This window comes from Podarcis melisellensis (assembly GCF_964234715.1).
Source record: "Podarcis melisellensis genome assembly, chromosome: 3".
Classification (NCBI taxonomy): Eukaryota; Metazoa; Chordata; class Lepidosauria; order Squamata; family Lacertidae; genus Podarcis; species Podarcis melisellensis.
Window position 1 is genome coordinate 11,435,433 of NC_138530.1, and position 25,801 is coordinate 11,461,233.

A 25,801-nucleotide genomic window follows, 5' to 3' on the forward strand; every position below is an offset into this window, starting at 1 on the left:
ATAATGGATGAAAATATAAAGCTATAATATGTTAAGATATAGAATTAAGTTAAAAACAGAGAGGGTAAGGATTTGCTGAATTAACCATGTGAACTGGAATACAAAAAAGGGAGGTGTGAGGCGGTCAGGGAAATAAGTAAATGAAATATAAGGCATGAAAAGAATGATTTGTTTTTAATTTTTTTATTTTATTTTTTATGTATTTTGTATTTTACCTTTGTATTTTTGTACCTTTTTTATTTTTGTACCTCTTTATTTTTTTTTATTCTGTAATTTTTTTCTGTCTGTAAATCTTTAATAAATATTATTTGAAAAAAATAAATAAATAAAGGAATCCGGGGGTGTTGTTCTAGTCTGAAGCTGGGGGGCTAAGGCCTTGACACGACCCCGGCGGGAACACCAGGGGGCGCTTGAGTTGGTCCGCATTGACAGGGCTCCCCCTACTGGTGGCTTACCCTTACTGGGACTTCCTGCACTGTGGGCAGGAGTCAGATATAGTCAGGTCCAATCAATACCTTGGCCAATACCGCTCACATTCTGTAATTTCAATAAAGTTGTGGCCAAAATTTGCCCAAAACCATAAACCTAATATCCGTGTCCTGAAGGTATCTGAAGAAGTGTGCATGCACACGAAAGCTCATACCAAGAACTAACTTAGTTGGTCTTTAAGGTGCTACTGGAAGGAATTTTTTTTGTTTTATCCGTGTCCTTGTGTGAGTTATTTCCAACGAGGGGGTGGCTGCGGGGTCTCGACACGCAATGTGAGGACAAATGCGAGCTGATCAAATGCAAAAAATGTGTGTGACTTCAGGAGTTTGTGACCTGAAGGAGTCCTGAGGATCCCAAACAAAGACATGAGGAGCTGCATTGAGGCTCCCACTCCCAGCTTATATACTTAAATCCCAGCTTGCAGGGACGTGGTGACGATTTTCCAGTATGCCGTGCTATAGAAAATGCACCTAAATACGACCAGAGTTAAAATCCATTGCCTCCGTCATTCAAGGTCTATATGACCTTTCCAAATTTCAGCACATCTTGCAGCTATCGCCCTTAACAATGAGGCCACGAGGCCATTACGAAGGAGGACAAAGTCTGGACTGAGGAAGAGTTCTAATGAGACTCTCACAAGCCTCACCCTGGTCATTAATCTTAGACCAAGTGACATTTGTTTCGGATGTATTGATGGCCCCTTCAAGCATCCATTAGACTCATCTGCTACATCACTTCGTTCACATTGTCCCTGATCTAGCATCATCACCACCATCCATGAATTTGCTGATCACTGGGACACAAAAATTTAAACGCCCACAGTAAATATCTCCTGTCTTAAGCTTACTTCCAGTATTTACATCTTGCCCTCATGCTACAAACGTGCTCTGAAGATGGATATGAGGGTGGAGTACAGTACTTCCAGCAAGTACTTTTGCTCTTTGGACAGGATATATTTATCGTTGCCAACTAAACATTTATTCTGTTGGGCTGAAAACTCCTGTCAGCATCCTAGATGCTGGTCCTAGAACAATAGGATTCAGAATGCAGCAGTCTGATTGGTCCTAGAACACAGCTGGCTGGGAATGATGAGAGTTGTGATCCAACAAAATCTGGTGGGCACTAGGATGGTGAAACTGCTTCTTGAAGAAATCCTCTGCTGGAGGGCTGTGCAGTCCAAATCTGGTTGAAAGATAAAGAACCATCAGGAGTTACCCATCTGGATAGCGGAAGGAGCAAGGCACACAGCTCACCTGATCACAGCCTTCCCCACTAGGGTGAGATGCATTTCTGCTTAAGTAATACAGTGGTACATCGGAAGTGGAGCGGAATCCGTTCTGGAAGTCCATTCGACTTCCAAAATGTTCGGAAACCAAGATGCAGCTTCTGATTGGCTGCAGGAAGCTCCTAATAAATATATCGTTTCCTAGCATCTATACACACCCCTACAAATCATCACTTTGAAAAGACTTTGGCTAATCAAAAATAAGAAGAAGCTTTGACCTTCTGGCTGGTGACTGTCAACACAAGACCCACAAAGCTTTCCTGGGGAGACTGTTCCACGTGGTAGGTACCTCTAGTAAAAAGTCCCTGCTTGGTGAGTTTGATTTCATGCACAGGAAACTGAGCCTTTCCAAAAGGCCTATGGGAGCGGGGTGGTTCATAAGGAATAGCAGCTCCCCAAAGTACACTGCTGTGTTTTCAATCGTTTCCTAATAAATCCCAGTATAAAATATTTCATTGCTATGGTGCACCAAACAGTCTTTTCAGTGAGAGGGTTTAGCTTTAAAAGAAACCCACAAAGCCCTCTCTTCCTGTTATGTACTGAGTTGAATGGGATCCAAATTGCAGTAGTCTGATTGGTCCTAGAACAATAGGATTCAGAATGCAGCAGTCTGATTGGTCCTAGAACAATAGGATTCAGAATGCAGCAGTCTGATTGGTCCTAGAACAATAGGATTCAGAATGCAGCAGTCTGACTAGTCTTAGAACAATAGGATCCAGAATGCAGCAGTCTGATTGGTCCTAGAACAATAGGATCCAGAATGCAGCAGTCTGACTGGTCCTAGAACAATAGGATCCAGAATGCAGCAGTCTGATTTGTCCTAGAACAATAGGATCCAGAATGCAGCAGTATGATTGGTCCTAGAACAATAGGATTCAGAATGCAGCAGTATGGTTGGTCCGCAGGAGCCACCCAATCCAACTCCAGGTGGAAGTGAATCCGCAACCTGATTGGCCTACAGGAGAATCCCAGAATTAGCCAATCATATGGGGCCCATTGTGTAAATAAAGCAGACATTTCGGGGGAACTTCCATTCCTCCTCACTACGATGAGCTGAATTAACAGCATGAAATCCACACTCGACTCTGAGTATACTTCACTTCCCATTTGGAATCCCCTCCATTTCTCTCTTCCCCTTCCATTTTCACAATTTTGGAGGCAACCCATTTCACCCCCTAAACTTCTGGATTGCTGCTCAGGGATGGTTGGAAACCACTTTCAGCTCATTAACAAACAAACAGGAAGCCGGGAAGATTCTTCTCCCTGTTTGCACCCCGCACCCAGCAAAAAGAAAAAGAAAAAAACGCCACTTCTTTTGGAATTGGGGGTGGGGGCAGATGTTTTAAAACCCCATTTGTCTTTGTGACACGGAGGAGAAGGGCTGGGAGATTCTATGCATACGTTTCATTTCCATTGGCCTTTGACCTCTGGTGGCCTTTGGCCTGGGTCTTTCATCAAGCTTGAAGGTTGCTGCATGGAGAGGTTTCGGTGCTGCTGCCTCAGTAGGCAGAGTTTGTGAGGCTCGCTGCCCCAGATGCCTGGAACGTGGGGCCCCCCATAACACCTATGCAGGGTAGTCGCTCCCTGGCTCTCCTCCTTCAAAGCTAAACTCAGAACCAGCCTCATTTGTAAAGCCTCTGCTTATCCCCTCAGCTCTGGCCAAAATGAAGACGAACGGCTGGTCCACGTTTTGGTTTGTTCCATGATTTCGAGGCACAGAAAAACCTGCGGTCTATTACTGAATCAGAACAAACATCGACTGGGTTTCCTGTAGTTTGACGTTCGTTCCAATTTTGCAGCAAACACTGGGTTTTCCCAGGAAAAGCAGTGGGAGGAAAGAAAATTATTCCATTTCCCTGACATTTCCATGAAGGTTAATTTCCACATTATATTTGAGCTTAATCATGATGCACAAGCAGCTTCCAGAAAGCTAATGGAATATAGCATGTATTAAGCTCTCATTTCTGCATAATTTGATTAAAGACGCAGGGATAGTCTGGGAGTCTGGAGGTCCCCGACTCTATGTTTCATAACCCATTAAAAACCATCTGCAAGCGGAGTTGTAGCCACTCTTCCAACACTTCAGTCACATTCACACCACAGAATCATAGTGAGGTGCTAGTGGATAGACAGTCCTTTTTTTGTGCTGGAAGGCTGCAATGGAACTGCTCCTGTTGCCGTTCAACACAATAACCATACCATAGAATCATAGAATCATAGAATCATAGAGTTGGAAGAGACCACAAGGGCCATCGAGTCCAACCCCCTGCCAAGCAGGAAACACCATCAGAGCACTCCTGACATATGGTTGTCAAGCCTCTGCTTAAAGACCTCCAAAGAAGGAGACTCCACCACACTCCTTGGCAGCAAATTCCACTGTCAAACAGCTCTTACTGTCAGGAAGTTCTTCCTAATGTTTAGGTGGAATCTTCTTTCTTGTAGTTTGGATCCATTGCTCCGTGTCCGCTTCTCTGGAGCAGCAGAAAACAACCTTTCTCCCTCCTCTATGTGACATCCTTTTATATATTTGAACATGGCTATCATATCACCCCTTAACCTCCTCTTCTCCAGGCTAAACATGCCCAGCTCCCTTAGCTGTTCCTCATAAGGCATCGTTCTGCTGCTTGCCATTATGGCCAGCCTTGTTGAGTTTTGCCATCATCAAGTGTCCGATCGGATTAGGTCCTCTGCTTCTGAGCATCTCCAACATCCTGTGCCTCTGAGGAAGACTTAGAAATTCTGCAGGAGACAGATGTGGGATCATCTCGGCCCACAATGGCTTCCCCGTAATCTCTGGTACTTAAAAGGGATCATCTTAATCTCCTAGCATTTATATCCCTCTCGCCAAAGATGGCACCGCAACATTAGCCAGTCTAGCCTGGGGTTATTATTCTGTCCCTCCATATGCATATAAAATCTCTCTCTCTCTTCTTTTAAGGCCCCTCAAAAATTGTACATGGCCCCTGGGCGCACACAACCCAAGGTACACCCCTGCACCCATTGACACAAATTCTGCTGTTGTCACCATTTCTGTAAGCCCGCTCAGACCCACCAGAGGCGAGCATCAGAGCACCCCTTCAACCCTGGAGCCTGCTTGGACTTGCCCTTTCCCAACAACCAGAAGTTTTGTGCTGCTTCTGTTAGACATCATCATGATCATCATCACTTTTTTAATCTGTATGCCATCTTTCTATCTCACAATACTCAAGGCGGTTTACAAGCTGAAGAAACAAAGAATGTACACCTTATAACCATCTAATGCAATACAAAAATGTGATAATAAAAATAAAAATAATAGAATGTGATAATAATTAAGATATGCAACCGACATCATATAAAGTAACATTCAGCAATCATTAGAATAGTATTGAATAATAGTATCAGCATCTAAAAATTAAATTAAATTAAATTAAACAGGCAGCCTTGTTTAGGGAAGCTTTTAATGTTTGATGGATCACTGTATTTTAATATTTTGATGGAAGCTGCCCAGGGTGGCTGGGGAAGCCCAGCCAGATGGGCGGGGTATAAATTATTATTATTATTATTATTATTATTATTATTATTATTATTATTATTACAGAAATTCACTCTTAACAATTACAATAAATAATTTCTAAGGCATGGAAACTAATCCTCAGCTGGGAGAAGAGCAGAATTCAAAAGAGCTAAAGGCAGGTTCACGTGAATCCGTTCTAATGCAACTTGCTGTAAGCTCCCTCTTGCACCCACCTTCCACATCTAGACTGTACAGATATGAAGAATGTTCCCCTGAACGCATATAGTGGGGTGGCAAGTTCACCCAGGCTGGCCCCAACTCATCCTGATGCATCCAGCATAACTTCTGGAAGATCCTACAATGTGTACACACTGTGCATCCATTCAGATTTAAAGTCTTCACCGCTGCCTAACGGTTGGATCCAATGCTAGCCTTACTCAGAGTTAACTCATGGGAGTTAAATGGACATGACTCACTTAGGCCCCGAGGGACGCAGGTGGCCCTGAGGGTTAAACCACAGAGCCTAGGACTTGCCGATCAGAAGGTCGGCAGTTTGAATCCCCGTGATGGGGTGAGCTCCCGTTGCTCGGTCCCTGCTCCTGCAACTTAGCAGTTCGAAAGCATGTCAAAGTGCAAGTAGATAAATAGGTACTGCTCCGGCGGGAAGGTAAACGGCATTTCCGTGCGCTGCTCTGGTTCACCAGAAGTGGCTTAGTCATGCTGCCCACATGACCCGGAAGCTGTACGCCAGCTCCCTAGGCCAATAAAGCGAGATGAGCGCCGCAACCCCAGAGTCGGCCATGACCGGACCTAATGCTCAGGGGTCCCTTTACCTTTCCACTTAGGCCCACTAATTTCAGTGGGTCCACCCTGAGTATCTGAACTTGAGATTGGAAAAATGAGAAACCAAATGGACAGATTTGCACATCCCCTCCACACAAGTCAAAGTGGATAGTATCTGGTGAAATTATTTCAGCACTAGGAACAGGAAAACCCACAAGCTGCTCTCCCCTTCCCTGGCAGGAAAAAGCACAAAGATAACAAATCAAATAATGAATTATATTACTGCCCTTTTAGGATACCCAAAATCTGCTGCCTGAGGCAACCACCTTACTTTGCCTAACAGTAGGGCTGGCCTGTTCACCTTCCCCACATCGCTCCCTCCCCTTTCCCTCAATGTAAGTTATCTTGAAATCCCTGGGTGATTTGCTGGGTGCAAACCTGACAAACAAACAGCATTGATGTGAAACGCTACGAGCGCTTTGCAAAAGCAAGAAAAAGTTGACGAGATCCCTTTCTCTTTGCCGTCCATTTCTCTCCACACACACCCTCCCAAAAAATGGGTTTACATAAATCCCATTTGCTTTGTTTAATTAAAGAACAGGCATCAGCTATAAATGATTACGCACGACATATGACCTGACAGAGGAGGAGATAAAACTCAGGCTGTTGGTCATGAATCACAAAAGCGCTGATGTGCCCCCTCCTTAAAGTCTTTCTTTTGTCTTCTTTATTAATCAATGCAAACTGTTATGTCAGGAAGGAGGGCGATTCTTATGAAGCAGGAAGTAGTATGATTTGCGGTTCGGTTAATCACGTCGGAGCAGAAGACTTCCTTCGTAATTTCTTTAATTACGCTGCAAACTAATCAAAGTTGGTAAGGGCAGAAAGATCCAGCCTGTTCCTATGGATTAAGACGGCAGGGGTGCCGACTCATTCCAGGGATTTGATCCTTTATTTCCCAGTAATTTGTTTCAAGTCGAACTCGGGGAACAAAAACCCAAAGCCAGGGAGCAGATGGTGAGGGTAATATGCTGCTTTTGTAGCACCTCTGCTTGTGGTTAACGCTTAGCTGGAATGAAATATTCAACGCAGCAATAGAGAAATTAAAATATTAATTTATTTGTCAGACAAATAAATGAGAGGCACAGTGGTATATGGTTACCAAGCTCTGGCCTGGCCTCCTGCCATTCTGGCCAGCACTTATATTCCCTTAATCCAGCCCCCTTTGCTCCTCCTGTGGCTGCCTCTGTCCAATCAGCCTGGTTGGAATTCCTATTGGCTGTTTGGTAGAACCAATCACAAAAGATACACCCACAAAAGATACACCCATTTCCTTGCCCTTATAAGGGAGACAAAGAGCTATATATATGACATATAAGTAATAATATATCTTACATGGAATCTTAATTACCAGCTCACCTCTTGCCCTATTGCCTTCTAAAACAAATGTTTAATCTTACATTTTTATGTTCAACAGATGTCAAGGATCTTGAGTTCACATCAACATTGAAAGATTTCCTTCATTTAAGGTTTCTAAACAAATGCCTGACAACTATATATCAAGAGTGCTTGGATGGCGTCTTCTGTCTGGCAGGGGGGCTAGGCTGGTGGCTGACTTAATTTCAGGATAAATACAACTCTTACAACCATATCAAATAAGAATCTAGCATTCCTTAAATCCTTTGCATAATTACATTTAAGCCAATATATTTAAGCTAATATATTTCATACATTATCATAGGTAGCCTCTTAAAAGAATAAAGCTTCTCAAAGTAAAAAGGAAGGAACTCAGTAAAAAACAGCTTTTAAAAGAAGCCTCTTTAGTTTACACCCCTCCTTTCACCCCCCTTTCCAGCCTAAAAATAAAGTAGAAAGAAGCTTCTTCTCCAGCCAAGCCAGTTGCCTTTCCCCAACATTTTATTGCCCTTTTTAACTCTCTCAGTTTAAGAAAGAAACAGCTTTAGAAGATTTCCTAAAAATGTTCTCCTTTTTCTGTCAGCTAAATGTTTTTTTTTTTTCATTTGCTCCTGGCCTTAGAGAATTCAGCTCAAGGTTTAACGTGAGGCCCATTGGTATCATTTTACTTATTTACCCATTCTTAATAGTGTTTTTTCAGCCTTGGGGCAGCATATGTAATTCTCCCTTTTTATGACTTTGAGAATTGTTTTTCTTCTATAAATCAATGGGGCCCTCTTGTCTTAGGAGAAAACCTCTTGCCAAGGTTTTTTCTGCCTGGCATGAAACATTTTGAAAATCTAAGCCCATTTAATTTAGGAACCTGATCAAGATATAAGCCAATATAAGTCTTGATTAAAAATGCAGTCTATATTCAGATGCCACATTCCCCCCTTTCAAGCTCAAGGACCTTCATCCCAAGTGTCCTTGATAGCTTGACCTTCATCATATTCCTGAGGTAAAGCTCTGTATAGGGCCATGATATGAGGTAGAGTTTCATTTGAAACCATCTTGCTAATTGTACTTCTAAAACATGAAATGATACATGGCATCATACATAAAACCATTACCACTACTGTCAAGAAAAACAAGCAAGACAATAGTATCCCTTTGAGTCCTGTGACATTAGGTAACCAATTGGTGAGCCATCCCATATCCCATCCTTCCCATGTTTGTACTGGGACATGTGCTATATTCTCCATCTTTGTAGCCAACACACGGATTGCCTCACCATTATCTGAAATGTTAAAGCAACAGGCATTCCCTGTCAAGTTCAAGACTCCACATAAGCCTCCCTGCCTGGCAAGTACATAATCCATTCCCATTTTCAGCTGCAAAATGGCGGCTCTACTTTCATCCAACTGTTGTGCAATAAGTCTCAAACTCTGGGCCGTTGCATTGGTTACAAGTTCCACTACTGCTTGCAATCGAATTATTCTATTTAGATTATAAATAGGATCCCGTGCCCCTTGTATGAGCTCACCAGGATTCCAGGAGGCAGGATCATAATAGGCTATAATGCGCTCTGGCGGCCAATCATCAGTACCGCTCCAACTTTGGGTACTTCCTCCTGCTATATGAGAAATATCAGCGTTTCTTCGTGTACGCTTGGCCGAACTAGTGGGCATAATCCACATTGGTGGTAATACCCAACCCAAGAAACAAGTCCCACTCCATTTGGAAGGGAGTTTCTTGTATGCCCATTCTCCACATATCCACCACAACCATCGGGTCTGAGGTTTTTGGTACGTGGAGTGCATAAGGCGAAATATCAAAAGGGGTAGAGAGTTCACAGTGCAGTATGTTAGATTGCCTTTTTCTGTCACAGTTATGTTCCACACCACTTTCCATGCATGAATAAAAGGAGGTGCACAGGGCAAGGTATTCCGAGTTCGATACGTAGTACCGTTTGCCCAGGTTTGACTATTCTTAATATAATCCCAAGTATAGTGACAATGAGAAGAGCCTATCATGGTAGGATCAGCTGCATCTGATGATTTATGCACACAGATTTCCCCTTGCACAGGTATAACTCGTATTGGTTTAGTTGAGTTCCATCCGGGGAAATTCTGTACTTCTGTTTGGTGTGGCATTTCGCTTACCATACCAATGGCACTTAATGGTATTGGTAATAAGGGCATACCTCCCTCTGAATCATCTGGCCCAAGAGAGCAAACAAGGCAATTAGTCCTATTTGCAACATTGGCTACCATCTCAGCTAAGCCTACCCACATATTGTGGTCATGGCGGAATCCATATTTAGCAAATTTGGTCAGATTCATGGACCCTTCCCCTTCCCAAGGGATCAGGATTAATAATGAAATCATGTTGATGTCTAGCATATGCATTCCTTCCACAAAAGATTACCTTATTGTGATAGCAAATAATTATTAGCCCCAATATAATTCCCCCAATGACAGAAATGGGGAACCACCAAGACCAAAACATATATCCCGAGGATCCCCAATGAGTAATATCACTTATAATTGTTCCACAAGGGGGCAGTCAATCGATTGTATAAGAGAATCTTCCCGTTCACAATCGCTGGTTTAGACGCTCCTCAAGCTTCAGGCGTGCGCAGGTCAGCCAGCTTCCAGGTTGTGGCTGCAGCAGGCCGGTCGTCAAATGTTGCCCGTGACCTAGCCCGTTTCCGGTAGGGCTAGATACAGGGGTTTTTGGAGAGAGTTAGTTTTAAAGGATTAGAGGGGTCACCTTTGCATGTCCAACTGCCTTCGGACTTCTTCAAACGAGAGTGATGAATCCAGGGGGTCACCTCAGCTACCTTCACCGCTGTTGGAGTAGAGAGCAAGACGGTGTAAGGTCCACGCCATTTAGGTGCAAGTGGATCGCGTTTCCACTCTTTCACCCATACGCTATCGCCAGCCTGGAACTGATGAATCGGCTCAGCAATGCTGCACGGCGTGCGTTCGAGGGCCCACCTGTTAAGAGAAACAAAAACACGGGAGAGAGATTGCACTTGTCCCTGTGTCACATGGTCTCCTATTTGTTTAAGGTCAGCTGGAATATCCTGAACAAAGGAGGGCGGTCTCCCATACAGGAGCTCAAAAGGTGACAACTTAAGTCTTTTTGTGGGTGCACACCGAACACGAAACAGTGTTATGGGTAACACATCTACCCATCCCAATCCCGTTTCCTGGGTTAATTTTGCCAATTGGGTTTTCAGAGTCCGATTCATTCTTTCAGTTTTCCCTGAACTCTGAGGCCTATATGCTGCATGCAGTCTCCATTTTACTTGTAGGACTCGACATACTTCTTGTACTACTTGATCAATGAACGCTGGCCCATTATCACTTCCAATGCATCTAGGTAATCCAAACCTCGGGATCAATTCAGTGAGGAGTCTCTTAGTTACCTCTCGTGCCTTTTCAGTTCGGGTGGGAAAAGCTTCAACCCATCCGGTAAGAGTATCTACAAACACAAGGAGATACTTGAATCCCTTAGAAGGGACCAGCTCTGTGAAGTCCACAATTAGGCTTTCCATGGGGACGTATCCCACATGCTGAATTCCAGGAGGTTGTACCGGTCCCTGCCTGGGATTGTTTTTAGCACAAAGAACACATTTCTGTGAAATGCAAGTTGCTAATTGTGATAGGTTAATAATATACAACTTCCGACTGAGACTCTCTCTGGTTGCAGTACCGCCAAGGTGAGTAGATTCATGATAATTTCTTACAATTGTGCCTGCTAGATGATGAGGTACATAAATCCTATTGTCCGGCAGGATCATCCAACCGTCCTTCACAACCGCTCCTTCCTGTTCAGCCCACTTCCTCTCTTCTGGGGTATAGTGAGGTTTAACTTCTTCTGGAACTACCTCTGGTATGAGGGCTGCTATAAATCCTCCCACAGGCTTTTGGGCTGCCTCTCGGGCTGCTTTGTCAGCAGCATGATTTCCTCTGGTTATTGGATCCCTTCCTCGTCCATGACCTTTGCAGTGCATTACAGCAATCTGTTCTGGAGCCCATACTGCTTCTAACAGGATTTCTACTTCAGGTCCATATTTCAAGGCCTTCCCGTGGGCTCCGATTAGACCTCTTTCTTTCCATAGAGCTCCATGTGCATGCAGGGTTAAGAAGGCATATTTAGAATCAGTATAGATGTTTGCCTTACATCCAGCTGCCAACTGCAGAGCTCTAGTTAAGCCTATAAGTTCAGCTTTTTGTGCTGAGGTGCCAGCAGGCAAAGCTTCAGCTTCCACAACTTCCTCATTGGTGACCACAGCATATCCTGCTCGTCTGGCACCTTCATGCAGGTAACTGCTACCATCCGTATAATATACAACATCTGGATTTTTCAATGGCTCATCTTTCAGATCAGGTCTACTGGAATAAACTTCATCCATTATTTGGAGACAATCATGTGATTCTTCATCATCTACCTCTGGTAGGGGCAGCAGAGTCGCTGGATTGAGCATATTCACTACTCGTAGATGAATCCTGGGATTTTCACACAATAGGCCTTGGTATCTAGCCATCCTTGGGTTCGTTAGCCAATAACTACCCTTATATTCCATGAGTGTCAGAACAGCATGAGGTACATTCACATACATCGTCTGGCCAAAGGTAAATTTATCAGCTTCTTTGACAAGGCTTGCAGTGGCCGCTACTGCCCTTAGGCATGGAGGCCATCCTTTTGCTACTGAGTCCAATTGTTTAGACAAATAAGCTACTGGACGGTTCCAACTTCCTAGTCTCTGGGTCAGGACTGCCGCTGCAATCCCATTCTGTTCATGTACATACAGCTGAAAGGGTTTTTCCGAATTAGGCAATCCAAGGGCTGGTGCCTCCATAAGTCGTTGTTTGATAACTAAAAAGGCTTGTTTCTGCTCAGGTCCCCATACGAATGGGTCCTTTTCTGCACCTCGAGTGCTTTCATGTAAGGGCTTGGCCAGACTGCTGAAATCAGGTATCCATAGTCTACAAAACCCTGCTGTTCCCAGGAATCCTCTAAGTTGTTTTCTTGTGGTAGGTTCCTTGATAAGGCAAATAGCTTCTTTCCTCTCTGGTCTCAATGCTCGTTGTTGGTGTGAGATGTCAAAGCCCAAATATTTGACCTTTTCTAAACATAACTGTGCCTTTTTCTGGGAAACTCGGTAGCCAGCTTCCCAGAGCAAGTGGAGCAGTTCCTCTGTCCCTTCTTTACAGGTATCAAAATCCTTTGCCGCTAATATAAGGTCATCTACATATTGCAGAACTACCTTTTCTCCCGGTATTGAGGGGTAACTTGTTAGATCCCTCGCCAAGGCAGTGCCAAATAAAGTTGGGGAATTTTTGAATCCTTGGGGCAATCTTGTCCAGGTTAGCTGGCCTTTTGTTCCTGTTAAAGGGTCTTCCCACTGGAAGGCAAATATAGGTTGGCTCTGTGGTGCCAGCCGGCAACAGAAGAATGCATCTTTCAAGTCCAATACAGTAAAAAATGTTGCTTCTGGTGGGATCAAACTCAGCAAGGTATATGGGTTTGGTACATTTGGGTGCAAGGTCTCGATAGCCTGGTTTACGAGCCTCAAGTCCTGCACTGGCCTGTATTCATCTGTCCCAGGTTTTCGAACAGGCAAAAGGGGTGTGTTCCATTCTGATTGGCAAGGCTTAAGCAGACCATATTTTAATAGGCGGTCCAAATGTTTCTGGATGCCCTCTGCTGCTCGCCGGGGTAAGGGATATTGCTTTACAGATACAGGGGTAGCCATAGGTTTTAGGGTTACTACAATTGGAGCTATATTCTTAGCCATTCCTGGTGGGCTATTTTCGGCCCATACTCCTGGTGGCAACTGTAGAGTTCGGAGGAGCTTGTTTAATTCTGTATCCAATGTGGGTTGGACTTGCAAGGCTGACATTAGGCGCCATGATTGTTCCTTAGGTACTGAGAGGGTAATTATTCCTGCTGCTTTTGATGGCAGTTTCATTTCTGGACCTCGAGGAGTGAAGGTGATTTGGGCCTGCAATTTGGACAGCATATCTCTGCCTAAGAGAGGTATTGGACACTCAGGTATATACAAAAACTGATGGGTTAAACGATGTCCCGCAATCTGGCATTCCAAAGGTTGGAGGAAAGACCTCTTAGCTGACTGTCCAGTGGCACTTTTAATGACTACACTTTTGGATGCCTTTTTCTGCAATAGTTCTGGGAGTACTGAGTATTCAGCCCCAGTATCAATCATAAAGTCTATTAAATGGCTCCCTAATTGAATCGTGACCGTGGGCTCCTGGAAGCCTAACTTTATGGAGTCCGGTCGTTCCTAGTCTTGGGTAAAATCCTCTTCTGCCAGTCCAATGAAATTGTCTCTACTCCGTCCCTGTCCTGGTCTCTGATATCTTCCATCTCGGATCATTCCCCGTCCCCGTCCCTGGTTTCTTGGGCCGGAGCCTGGGCCTGGGCCTGGGCCTGGGCGTACTTCTTCCAACCTCAAGGGTTCAGGACACTCCCGCTTCCAGTGACCCTCCTTCTTGCAATTTGCACATTGATTCCTTCCCAATGGTGGATTCCTTCCTCGCCCTCTCCCTCCATTTAAGGGGCGGTGGTCTTGCTTCACTGCTGTGGCTAGCATCACCATCTTTTCCTTCTGCCACTTCTTCTTCTCTTGTTTCTCAGCCTCATCCCTATTCCGATAAACTCGGCGTGCAATGGCCATAATTTGGCTCATCAGCATCCCTTCCCATCCTTCTGATTTCTGAATTTTCTTACGAATATCAGAAGCGCACTGGGCCACAAATGTAGCAGTAATCATTCTACTGTTTTCAGGGGCTTCAGGGTCAAAAGGTGTCCATATACGATAGGCTTCCTGCAGCCTCTCTAAAAAGTCTCCCGGACTCTCATTTGGTTTCTGTTCTACTTCTGAAACTTTAGACATATTAGTGGGCTTCTGACATGCCCTGCGGATACCTTGCACAAGCGTCTGGCGGTAGATGGTAAGTCTGGTCAGGTGAATTGCATTGTTTGGATCCCAATTAGGATCTTCCAAGGGAAAGTTGTCTTGGAGATGACGGTCAATATTAAAAATATTTCCCACTCTGGCCTGCTCACGCAAATATATCTGTGCCTTTTCAATTATGTCTCTCCTTTCCTCAGTGGTGAAAAGAGTATTTAGGAGCTGGCGACAATCTGTCCAAGTAGGGCTATGAGTATTTACTATTGAAGTCACCAAGTCCATCATAGCCTGAGGTTTTTCTGCAAAAGATGGGGTGTGTGTTTTCCAATTCATCAGATCTGTAGTTGTGAATGGAATGTACTGCAGGGTCGAAGTTCGAGGTGGCCGTGGTCCGGGTTGCCCGTTAACCAGCGCAGGCTCCTCAAGTGCATCAAATACTCTTCTAAGAGGGGCTACTACGTGACCTTTCTCTTCACTTTGCTCTAGGGGCCTCAAATCATAAGGGATGGTATCTGTTCCAAGGCGTTCTTTTAGCAGCTTTATACGCCTGGCTGTATTGCTTGCTGACCGATTAAGGTCTCCCTGTAACTTCTGTAATATTTCTCTGGGACTTGGATGTACAGGGGTTTGGGGTGGGCAATCAGTTGTTCCACTAAAGGAGACTTTAGATGCAGGTCTATTAGGAGTCACAGGTGGAATAACCACTTCTGCTTGGGCTTTATTATAGGACTCCAATGCCTCCTGAAGATATTTATCATAATCTATCAAGGAATCAAGCTCTGTGACTCCACCCCCATTATTCATTCCACTTTCTTGCCTCGGGGTTACAACTGGTGGAGTGTTTGGATTAGGCTCCCTTCGATGTGGAGCATAGGGGGGAGGTGGAAGCACCTCTTCCTCTGGTCCCTCAAAAATGGGTTTAAGTTTATTTGGCAAGATTCCTTTCCTAGCTTCAGCTTTTACAGCCAATAATTTGCATCGTTGGACTTTGCATTCCCTTATCCATGGAGGATTTTTATTTAATGTGCTCAGCCAGGAATCTATATATGGAAATTGTTCTGGGCACCCTCCAGTTTCTTTGGCGATATCAGTCCAAAGTTTGCTTACTAAATTTATATCAAAGGTTCCCTGGGATGGCCATCCAGTACTTTGTTTTGGCCATTCTAGTTCACATAACGTTCTCAAGCGCTCTGGCGTCATTTTGACTCCATATGCCCCTGAGAAGGCTTTCTTAAAATTATTTAACATACACTCAAGAGGTGTATTTTCCCCCTTTGAACCCCCAACTCCCATTGTATGGCCCTGTGAAGTATCCACTCAGTCACTCACAGACACGCTTTGTGGGTTTCCTTGCCTAGTGAAGTCGCCTTACTAGGAACCGAAGTACTGCCCACTCCACACTCAGGTCAGCTACAGATTGCTCTGTACTTTCTCACACATACAATGCGCTGGATACTTCACCACACTCTACCTCCCAATTTTCCCTTTTCCTCCACCAGACCACCATCTGATGTACCCAACCACCTAGCGTACTCAGTTTCCCCTTACTGAGACGCAGAAGTTTGATCAAGACTTCTCTTCCTCCTAATTAATTGGAGGGCCAAAAATCCCTTTGTGCACTTACCCTTGGTTGGTTCCCTATTTCCCCCGGTCCGTCGCCGCCAGTGAGCAGGGTATCAGACAGACGAGTCTTCTGCGTTCCCCCTGGAAAAATTTACCAGTGCGCGCTTTGGGTAAGCAGTTGTCCTCTCTCTTGTACCCTGCCCAGTAGGGCGAAGGGGCTGCGTTCCAGCAGACCACTTATCCGAGTCACAGGGCACCATAAAATGTAGCACCTCTGCTTGTGGTTAACGCTTAGCTGGAATGAAATATTCAACGCAGCAATAGAGAAATTAAAATATTAATTTATTTGTCAGACAAATAAATGAGAGGCACAGTGGTATATGGTTACCAAGCTCTGGCCTGGCCTCCTGCCATTCTGGCCAGCACTTATATTCCCTTAATCCAGCCCCCTTTGCTCCTCCTGTGGCTGCCTCTGTCCAATCAGCCTGGTTGGAATTCCTATTGGCTGTTTGGTAGAACCAATCACAAAAGATACACCCACAAAAGATACACCCATTTCCTTGCCCTTATAAGGGAGACAAAGAGCTATATATATATGACATATAAGTAATAATATATCTTACATGGAATCTTAATTACCAGCTCACCTCTTGCCCTATTGCCTTCTAAAACAAATGTTTAATCTTACATTTTTATGTTCAACAGATGTCAAGGATCTTGAGTTCACATCAACATTGAAAGATTTCCTTCATTTAAGGTTTCTAAACAAATGCCTGACAACTATATATCAAGAGTGCTTGGATGGCGTCTTCTGTCTGGCAGGGGGGCTAGGCTGGTGGCTGACTTAATTTCAGGATAAATACAACTCTTACAACCATATCAAATAAGAATCTAGCATTCCTTAAATCCTTTGCATAATTACATTTAAGCCAATATATTTAAGCTAATATATTTCATACATTATCATAGGTAGCCTCTTAAAAGAATAAAGCTTCTCAAAGTAAAAAGGAAGGAACTCAGTAAAAAACAGCTTTTAAAAGAAGCCTCTTTAGTTTACACCCCTCCTTTCACCCCCCTTTCCAGCCTAAAAATAAAGTAGAAAGAAGCTTCTTCTCCAGCCAAGCCAGTTGCCTTTCCCCAACATTTTATTGCCCTTTTTAACTCTCTCAGTTTAAGAAAGAAACAGCTTTAGAAGATTTCCTAAAAATGTTCTCCTTTTTCTGTCAGCTAAATGTTTTTTTTTTTCATTTGCTCCTGGCCTTAGAGAATTCAGCTCAAGGTTTAACGTGAGGCCCATTGGTATCATTTTACTTATTTACCCATTCTTAATAGTGTTTTTTCAGCCTTGGGGCAGCATATGTAATTCTCCCTTTTTATGACTTTGAGAATTGTTTTTCTTCTATAAATCAATGGGGCCCTCTTGTCTTAGGAGAAAACCTCTTGCCAAGGTTTTTTCTGCCTGGCATGAAACATTTTGAAAATCTAAGCCCATTTAATTTAGGAACCTGATCAAGATATAAGCCAATATAAGTCTTGATTAAAAATGCAGTCTATATTCAGATGCCACACTTTCTGTACTTCTATAAAATTAAAGACGCAGCTTCAGCGGAAATTTGGCCAGAATTAAATCAAGGCAGTTAAGTCCACTTATCAAAAGGGAATCGCTCCAGGAACTTATCGCCATTGATTGAAAACAGCTGAAATAACACATATTCAGCCAGGTAAGACTGCTGGCCGTGTTGTTGTAACCCGGCCTGGGACCTTATGGCAAAGTGTGGGTAAGAAATCTAATAACTTAATGAACATTGAGGATCTTCTTCAATCGCCAGAGCATATTAACTAAGTTGCATGGAGGGGCCCCCTTTTTTTGCCTGTTTTTTTCTCTTTTTTTCAAAAAAAATTATTAAGTTTTTCACAGTTATAACAAATACTACATAGAAAAAAGAAAAGAAAACACACAAAAAGAAAACACACAGACTAAAAGAAAAACAAAAAAATTAAACACATATCACTTGAAAAACCCAATTTATCTTACATTGTCGATTGACTTCTTCAAATCCCTCCCTTCTGAATTTTATTGTATCTGCATATAACAGCTTTCCAATATCATTCTTCAACTAACATTTATTTCCAACAATTAACTATCTTCTTCTCTTTTCTTAATATTCTAAATCCGACTTACTTACAATTGAATCTTATTTTAATCCTAGGCCTGTTTGGTACTTTCAAGTGACTTCTAATTATTTATATTACAATATTTAGTTAAATAATCCTTAAATTTCTTCCAATCTTCTTGATATTCCTCTTCTTTCTGGTGGTGGATTCTTCCAGTTAGGTCAGCTAGCTCCAAAAAGCCCAACATCTTCATCTGCCATTCTTCCACCGCTGGAATTTCTTGGGATTTCCAATTTTTGGCTAACAGCAGTCTTGCCACTGTGGTGGCATAAAAAAATCGTCTAACATCATTTTTGGGCAATTCAATTCCTATTATTCCAAGTAGAAAGGTCTCTGGTTTCTTAGTAAATGTATTTTTCAACTTTTTTTTCAATTCATTATAAATCTTTTCCCAGAAGTCTTTCACTTTGGGACACGTCCACCACATATGAAAAAAGTTACCTTCTTTTTCTCTACATTTCCAACATATATTATCATTCATGTGGTAAATCTTTGCCAATTTTCCTGGGGTTAAGTACCATCTATACATCATTTTCACGATGTATTCTTTTAATACAGTACATGCAGTAAACTTAACCCCTTTCTTCCATAGCCTTTCCCAATCTTCCAACATTATATTGTGTCCAACATCTCTTTTTTTGCCTGTTTTCTTGCTGCATTTGGTAGATCCCCCATAAAGCACGCACTATTTTCATTTCCTTATTTAGTTTCCCTGCTTAATTTGTCACTGTAACCAGAGTGATATCTTTTTCCAAAGATCCTTAATGGTTTCATAAAGAGCCGAGCTTGGAGATCAATTGCACAATGCCTATTAAGTATGGTGGATAGGATTTGAATAGGGACATGGAAACGAAGCCTTCGTATCATAGGACTGAACATTGTTGCTTTCATCCAGGGTGACACCCAGAACAATAATTACTTCCACCAAGCCGTACAATGGAGGAGTTAAAATATCAAGAGTGGAAAAACCTGGGGGGTTATTTTGCAAAGAAACATGTGGCCGACAGAAAGCGTATTCCGTGCAAAGATGAGCATAAAGAGTCACAAAGTTTTAATTACCATTGCCTGCAAACTTAATATGAAGTGCAGGGATTGGTTTCAAGTTTTCTCTTGGGTTGAAGAGGCTCTCTTTGTTATAAACAGGGAGCGAGGGGCACTGTGAACAATTCAAGGAAACTATTCCATATTATTTTAGCGTTCAGACAGGATGGGGAATCTGTAGATGTGCAGATATCGTTCGACTCCATTTCCCATCAGTCCCATCCAGCATGGCCAACAATCAAGGATGATAGGAGTTGTAGTGCAGCAGCATCTGGAATTTAGCTGTCCCCGGTATACATCTCATGCCCAAAGGAAAGATACATTGGGTATGCTCAAGGAAGGGGGTGGCGCTGTGGTCTAAACCACCGAACCTCCTGGGCTTGCCTATCAGAAGGTCAGCAGTTCAAATCCCTGCAATGGAGTGAGCTCCCGTTGCTCTGTCCCAGCTCCTGCCAACCCAGCAGTTTGAAAACACACCAGTTCAAGCGCATAAATAGGTACACTGTGGCAGGAAGGTAAATGTCAGCACCAAAATTGGCCCAGTAACCCAACCGCCCAATCACTGTGGATGGTCATCCATACTAACCCGCCCAGCAACAGAGGGGTGGCCTGTCAGATCCCACCGCAACACGTGCTTTCTATGAAAGAGAACACGCTTTGCAAAAAAAGACAAATCAGCAGCACCTATCCCACAATAAACATCCACCTGGAAGCATTTTGACATTATTGATTAGTGTATTCTCCTCTTAAAGAATAAACAGAATGATATGCAATAAACATAGCCTGGCACCAAATGTCCATCTGTTTACAAACTGAAATGTGTAATAAACGCCTCGCATGTGACTAAGGATGGGTATCAGTTTTGGTTTCTCTCTTTTTCTTATTTTTCCAATCTTAAATTCATTTCTACATCTATTTTTTAAGTCCTCAAGAGAATTCATTGGTATCTTATTGATCATTTTTCCTTCTACATTTTTTTGTGCGCAATTTTGCCTAATACATTACATTCTATTTCCCCATCTATTTTCTATTGTTCTTTCAGCTAATATATACATTTCTATGTGCAGCCTCCTGTAATTTACACATTTGGGGGGACACGTGATTTGGCTGGAGAACTGCAGCCCAAAATTCAGTGGATTTCAAAAGCTTCTTTTCAATTTGCGCATTATTTGGGGCGGCATGAATTAGCTAGATTTGCATTAAAAGATGAACGGAACTGAATTTCTCCCCATGTTCCTACAGTTGATACATAGGTTTGGCACTGAAATTAAGAATGCCTTGTTGATACCTAAAACGCAAGAAAACTATTCCACAATATCCATTTTTCCAGATATTCCCGGGCCACAGCCACACAAAAATCACCTTTTGATAAAATGCCTTTTTTAAAAAAACCACCTTTCCACGTGATGCTGAAACAGCTCTAAGAATACCACAATAATAAAGGTTGGCTCCAGAGAGAATATAAGGTCATCTGGAGAGAATCTATATAGGGTGCTTCTGTGGTTATTACCTTGAGACTCAAATAAATGTCACTGCATGATGGCAGCTGAACACTTGAGAGCTTTTCAAACAAAACAAAAAAAGTCAACACCCATTTGCAGCAAAACGTGCTGTCAGAATACCAGCTGTCAGGCTGCGGAGGGTCTAATATTACCAGCAGCACAATTTTTTGCTTTCCGTCGAATTTTGCTTTCTTGCCCAAAGTATCGTTGATTGAATGCATGGCAGTTCCACAGTTCCCAAGGTGGAGAGCCTAAGAATATAAGACGTGAGACTACAATAACATTTGTGCACAGACGCAGATGAAAATCTAAAGTGTTTCCAGACTTTTGATGCCCTGTTCTCACCATCAAGCAATCCTTCCTTGGAGGTTGGATGGCCGTCTGTCATGAAAGCTTTAGCTGAAATTCCCGCATTGCAGAGGGTTGGATTAGATGACCCCCTGGGTCCCTTCAAACTCTGGGTGCTCAGGAACCCAGAGCCCAGTGGCGTAGCGTGGGTTGTCAGCACCCGGGGCAAGGCAAGTAATTTGCACCCCCTAACTCGTGGATTTGCGCACCCTAACCCGTGGATTTCCGCCCCCTAACCCTAACCCCCCAGATGTTGCGGCCGGTGCGGCCGGCCCCCCCTGCACCCCCCACGCTACGCACTGATCCCAGAGCCCCCCCCCAATTGATGCCACTGCATGATGAAGCACTTCCTATTTTCTGTCCTGAGTCTTCCGACATCCAGCCTTACGCAAGAGGGAGAGAGAGATAAAATTTATCCCTGTCCACTCTCTCTGCACATTGCACTACAGTGGTACCTCGGGTTACATATGCTTCAGGTTACATACGCTTCAGGTTACAGACTCTGCTAACCTAGAAATAGTACCTTGGGTTAAGAACTTTGCTTCAGGATGAGAACAGAAATCGCGCTCTGGCAGCGCAGCAGCAGGAGGCCCCATTAGCTAAAGTGGTGCTTCAGGTTAAGAACAGTTTCAGGTTAAGTACGGACCTCCGGTACGAAATAATTACTTAACCTGAGGTACCACTGTATTTTACACACCTTTGCCATGTCCCCTTTCACACACCTTTTCTCTAAACTAAAAATCCACAAATGCTGTTACCTTTCCTCAAAGTACGACTCACGCAACACGTTGGCAACTAATATACACACAATAATGACCAAAATGATTATACAGTGGTACCTCGCAAGACGAATGCCTCGGAAGACGAAAAACTCGCAAGACGAAAGAGTTTTTCGTTTTTTTAGTTGCTTCGCAAGACGATTTACCCCATGGGCTTGCATCGCAAGACGAAACGTCTTGCGAGTTTGTTTCCTTTTTCTTAAAACCGTTAATACCAGGGTGCATCCGTGCTTCGCAAGACGAAAAATCCACAAGACGAAGAAACTCGCAGAACGAATTAATTTCGTCTTGTGAGGTACCACTGTACATTCTTTATCAATCTTCTGACAAAAATGCAAAACCTTGTGCAAAGCCACAGAGACTTGCGAACTACCCAACCTAAGATGGACTTACAATGTCTGATTTCAATAGATTTTTCAAGTGCTTAACTCAGTCTTTTGTTTTCTTCATCTTTTTCTGTAAGTTCATGAAGATACCAACAAAAGGTAAGTTTGGTGTTGTTCACAATACCGAGAGATGCTAGTGAAGTTGTAGATGGATGTTAATGAAGTTGTAGACAGGGTGACGGTGTTTTGCACCTGTTTCGCCCTGGCAGTCCAAGTACGCAAGAGGCCGCTATTTGCTATTCGCTATTACCTTTCCTCATAGCAGAATCGTTTTGGTGGCCCTGTTCTGAAACTTTCTCAGTTCGAAAATATGCTATTTTTCCCAGGGCTTTTCTTCAGCCGGGACTTGACAGAACTGAATTCTGGCATCTCTCAGATAGGCACCATTCCATTCTAAGAGAACGAGGGAGTCATTCGGGGTGAGTTCCAGCACCTCTTTTTCTAGAAAAAAACAGCACTGTTTTCTTCACAGCTGCTGTGCACTAGGGACTTTTTTTTTAGCTGATTTTGAAGAAAGTTTATTTAATGTAAATAACAAAACTGAACAAAAACAAGTTGTTTTGTGTAAATGAGTCACAAGCATAGTTTTATGGCATGATATGGAATATGTAAGATCACTTTTGCTGTACAGTGGTACCTCAGGTTACATACGCTTCAGGTTACACACTCCGCTAACCCAGAAATAGTGCTTCAGGTTAAGAACTTTGCTTCAGGATAAGAACAGAAATCAGGCTCCGGCGGCTCAGCAGCAGCAGGAGGCCCCATTAGCCAAAGTGGTGCTTCAGGTTAAGAACAGTTTCAGGTTAAGAACGGACCTCCGGAACGAATTAAGTACTTAACCTGAGGTACCACTGTAAAGGTAAAGGTAAAGGTACTCCTGCCCGTACAGGCCAGTCGTGTCCGACTCTAGGGTTGTGCGCCCATCTCACTTAAGAGGCCGGGGGCCAGCGCTGTCCGCAGACACTTCCGGGTCACGTGGCCAGCGTGATGAAGCTGCATCTGGCGAGCCAGCTCAGCACACGGAAACGCCGTTTACCTTCCCGCTAATAAGCGGTCCCTATTTATCTACTTGCACCCGGAGGTGCTTTCGAACTGCTAGGTTGGCAGGCGCTGGGACCGAGTAACGGGAGCGCACCCCGCCACGGGGATTCGAACCGCCGACCTGACGATCGGCAAGTCCTAGGCGCTGAGGTTTTACCCACAGCGCCACCCGCGTCCCGAGGTACCACTGTATTTAGCTTTACATATAATAAACCTGTTATAAGTTTTATAAAAAGTTCATGGTGTGCTGCTGACCTCCAGACACACCTATTTTCTGGTTTAGAAGAAGGTCTACACTTGGTACTTGGGGAAAAACCTGTATAAATGATTTGTTTCTAACAAAAGAAGATAAAAAACACACTGGCACTTACACAATTGTGTCCAGGTTCCAGAAATCCAGCTATCCTATTACAGTACAATTTTTTAATGTCATTTTCACAAATGGACACAGCTGTGCACGCTTCCCCCTAGTAGATGCACGTTGTACAAGTTGCTTAACTGGTGAAAATTTTGATGGATGGCTGTGTCTCGGCCCATTTTGGAAAGTGGAAATTATTATGAATGACCTTTAATTGCAAACCATCATGGAAATTTCCCCCATCCTTAGTATCTATATAGATCCTCAGGAGCGACTCATTATTCCACCCCTCCATCTAGGCCAGCGGTTCTCAACCTGTGGGTCCCCAGATGTTGTTGAACTACAACTCCCGTCACTCCTAGCTAGCAATGCCAGAGCTCAGGGATGATGGGAGTTGTAGTCCAACAACATCTGGGGACCCACAGGTTGAGAACCGAGGATCTATGCTGTGGTAAATTCATGTGTCACAACAGCAGTCAGCATCTTAGAAGATGGAGAAGGAGGAGGAGGAGATAGAGGGTGAAGAAAGAGCTGTGAGTGGAGTGGGCTCCTTGACCCGTCCTCTGGACCCCCTGGGAAACTCCACAAACCTGCTACCCCTGCAACAGAGTATGGAGAGTGCAGCTGAATGGGACACAGCTATGGGCAGCCTGAGGGTGTACCATCTCCCTTCGGCCTACCCATAAAAAGCAAGCCTAGCTTTCTTGGGCTCCATGATCACTGCAGATGGTGACAGCAGTTACGAAATTAATAGACGCCTGCTTCTTGGAGAAAAGCAATGACAAACCTAGACAGCATCTTAAAAAGCAGAGACATCACCTTGCCAACAAAGGTCTGTATAGTTAAAGCTATGGTTTTCCCAGTAGTGATGTATGGAAGTGAGAGCTGGACCATAAAGAAGGCTGATCGCCAGAGAATTGATGCTTTTGAATTCTGGTGCTGGAGGAGACTCTTGAGAGTCCCACGGACTGCAAGATCAAACCGATCCATTTTGAAGGAAATCAGCCCTGAGTGCTGACTGGAAGGACAGATCCTGAAGCTGAGACTCCAATACTTTGGCTACCTCATGAGAAGAGAAGACTCCCTGGAAAAGACCATGATGTTGGGAAAGATGGAGGGCAGAAGGAGAAGGGGACGACAGAGGACAAGATGGTTGGACAGTGTTCTCAAAGCTACCAGCATGAGTTTGACCAAACTGCGGGAGGCAGTGGAAGACAGGCATGCCTGGCGTGCTCCGGCCCATGGGGTCACGAAGAGTCGAACACGAGTAAACGACTAAACAACAACAACAACGGTGAGTAACTTTGTTTTAATCTAACATTTTTATAGGTAACTGTCAGGGGTTCAGGAGCGGAGGCACAGGGGAAGGAGGAAGCGGAGAGCGACGGGGAACAATCCGAGGGCAGTGTAGGTGAGGATGACAGTTGGGCAAGAGAGTCCATGAGTCTGTCCAGTGATTCGGAAGATTCCCAGAAGGGGGCACCGATAGCCAGAGCAAGGGGGTTCCCGGGAGGGAGGCACCAGAAGCAAGGAACCAGCGGTGACTCCCAAAGCAGCAGCTGGAGATCGGGACCAGGTTCCCCACCAGAGCGTAGCGGGGGGGAAGAGTCCCAGGTGTCAGGACCAGTTTCCACTCCAGGGGAAAGAGAAGATGAGTCAGGGCTGACCACGCCCCTGTCGCTGAGTGAGGGAATAGAGGGGAAGTCAGATCCATTTAGCCCCCCCGAAGGAGGAAGCAGTGAAAAGAGCAGTGTAACGGTCAGGAGGAAGGTTACCGGCTGGGCGCGCGCACCAAGTTCAAATGCACAGGCGCGCGGGACAGCCGGGAGCGCAGACTGGGAGCCAGGTCCTAAAGCACGCCGGAGGCAGGGGGAAGAATCCGGGGACTCGTCAGCATCAGCATCAAAAGAGTCCAGAAAGGGCAACACCCCAGCGGGCAGAAGGACCCAGAGGAGAAAGGAGCAAAGGAGGAGGTGGAGCAAGGCTAGGGTCTTGAACTGGTGTCTGGGGGGAGGAGATTCAGACGGAGCTTCAGCGGTCTAGGGTTGAGACGTAGAGCTGCGCGCCGTGGCTTTGGAATCGAAACTGAACCTTAATAAAGACTTTTGTATATAACAAGAACTGGCGTTGGTCCTCTGTGAGCTGGGACCTTGGGCAGCTCTGACAGTAACTCTGTATTTTTCTAACATTTGTCAGAAAGTTGTGTGTTGTTGC